The sequence below is a fragment of the Aulonocara sp. 'chitande type north' Nkhata Bay genome, linkage group LG7, assembly GCF_057382095.1.
Source record: "Aulonocara sp. 'chitande type north' Nkhata Bay isolate Kocher_YH1m ecotype deep benthic linkage group LG7, A_spYH_male_GT1.1, whole genome shotgun sequence".
Lineage (NCBI taxonomy): Eukaryota > Metazoa > Chordata > Actinopteri > Cichliformes > Cichlidae > Aulonocara > Aulonocara sp. 'chitande type north' Nkhata Bay.
This window is the reverse complement of record NC_141350.1, coordinates 50,092,075-50,094,408: the sequence shown is the minus strand read 5'-3', so window position 1 is coordinate 50,094,408 and position 2,334 is coordinate 50,092,075. Positions and strand designations below refer to the sequence as shown.

General features: G+C 40.9%; 1 non-coding gene across 1 annotated transcript; it reads left to right on the top strand.

Annotated features, from left to right (window-relative positions):
- Positions 1-1,491: 1,491 nt before the first annotated feature.
- trnae-uuc (transfer RNA glutamic acid (anticodon UUC)) lies at positions 1,492-1,573 on the top strand. The gene has a single exon. It is a non-coding gene; the product is annotated as a tRNA-Glu (tRNA).
- The last annotated feature ends 761 nt before the right edge of the window (positions 1,574-2,334 follow it).

Here is a 2,334-nt window from a genome sequence, read left to right as displayed (position 1 = left end):
TTGTGATTTCATCCTGCTGTGCAGGGCTCTGCAGATCCTTTGAACAGCAGCTTCTAACGAACCTACAACATAGTGCTCAACCTGCTGCATGTGGAGGAGATCAACTCAGAGTGCATGCAAGTCTTTCTACCAGTTCCAACACTACAGGGCTTTGCCTGATGTAGTGGAGAGTAAGCATTTTCATATGTGCACACTGCAAATTAGATAAGAATTTGTATGTAAATCACTGATTTTAATAGCATCTATAAGTATATATTGTAGTATATTAAGTATTAAGTTGTCGGGTAAGATCTATCTGGATGAATCACCACACCGTCACGTGCTTTAAAATCAGGCAGCAGCTGGCCAATATAGGCAAAGAAATCCAGGAGTCAAGGAGTAAATGTCAGGCCTTATGATGACATTAAACACCAGATTATTATACATTTTTAACCTTCTCTGTTTATCTACAGTCCTACCTTTTGTCAGATAAGAATCAGTGACCTTTTATTGTATTTTGCTTTTCAGTTACGGTCCAATATGCTCATACTGACAAACACAGGAAGAAAGCAAGGGCGTTATTCGTTATTCCTACTCCTATAGGTGGCATGGTGGGAAAAATTCCTAATATGATCGTAAGTAGATCTTATTTTATCCTGTACATTATGTTCAAAAAGTCTAACTGCATTGTGTTTAAAAAAAACAAACAAAGAAAAAAATCAGGCTGTGTTCCAGCAATTTATTGCAAGCCCAACCGCACCATCCCCCCTGCATTTGTAAAGAAAAGGACAATTCCTCCTGTATGGCCTTTAAAGGCTGACATATAAACTGTAAGTAATTTGCATGAGTCCTTTCAGTTTGTGTATCTCTAGGTCTTTACACATGTTCAGAACAATACGGTCTAAAATTACTTATACAGTCGAAGGTACTTCAATAAGAAATGCATGAGCAACACTTAAGGAACCAAAGTAAGTTTGTAGTGTGCTGAGGATTAGCCAGGTTAAGTTTGAATGAAATGCTAAGCTAACTAGTCCAGCACAAACTGGATTACTAAACTGATTCCTTTGTAGGCTGGTGATTAACCCACTTTTCCTAACAGCTTCAAACTCCTGCTGCGATCCTTTATCGTCCTTCTTTCGTCTCTCTACACTCCAGTCCTTACAGACGCCACCGTTGGTGATTTACATTTTTTTACACGTTTGTTTAGGAAAGCAGGTAGCACTGGCTGAACTGCACATCTCACAGAAATATTACGCTCAGTGAAAGGGACTTTTGTTTCATGCTGTGTAGCATGAGTCTTGCATTGATCTTTTTTTTTTTTTTTTTTTTTTTTGTTGTTGTTTTTTGGTGGGCTCTTATTTTGCCCACACACAGGGAAAGCACCAAACAGGAAGCAACTTTCTATGTAAATCATGAGAATGGCTCATCCAAATGGTCACAAGTTTGCATTGTACTTACTCTGTGTCACATCAGAAGCAAAACAACCATGGTATACTCCAACACTCCAAGAGGTCCCATATGGTCTAGCTGGGTCTAGTGGTCAGGATTCCTGGTTTTCACCCAGGTGGCCCGGGTTCAACTCCCGGTATGGGAAATGTTGCTTTTTGTATCTTTGTTATTTTAAATGGGTTCCCATTCAGAAGTAATGTGGGAAAGTATAACGTAAATATCCAAAAGTTGACTGTTCATCAGTGGGAGAAACGTTTTGTCACTCATCCAAGTGACTTCTTCAGTCTCAGCTGACTGCAGGTTTTCCCAGTTTCACCCATCGTGGCCAATTTGTACATGGAAGAAGTGGAAAAGAGGGCTTTGTTATCCTACCCTGGAACACCACCAAGTCATTGGTTCAGATATGTGGATGACACACGTGTGAAAATCAAATCTCAGGACCTACCGCAATTCACAGATCAGATTAACTCGGTGGACCGACACATCATATTCACCAGGGAGGATATGAAAAGTGGCAGGTTAGCCTTCTTAGACTGTGAGATTTCCATCAGGAATGGGGGACATTTAAAAGCTGTTGTGTACCGTAAACCTACACATAAGGATCAGTATTTAAGGTTTGACTCTCATCATCCACTGTCATCAGGACGCTACAACACAGAGCGAACACCATCCCCACAGACACAGCAGAACATCACATCAAGAAGACCCTGAGTAAATGTGGTTATCCCAGCTGGACTTCTGTCAAAGCTGGGAAGGCGCCTAAAGAAAGCTCCAGGAGAGAAGGACAACTGCTGCCCAAGTGAAAACCTGTAGTGATCCCGTACGTGTCAGGAGTATCGGAGCAGTTGAGATGCTTTTTTTTTTAAGTGTGCATGTGTGATCTCTTTTCTTTACCAACACAGACAT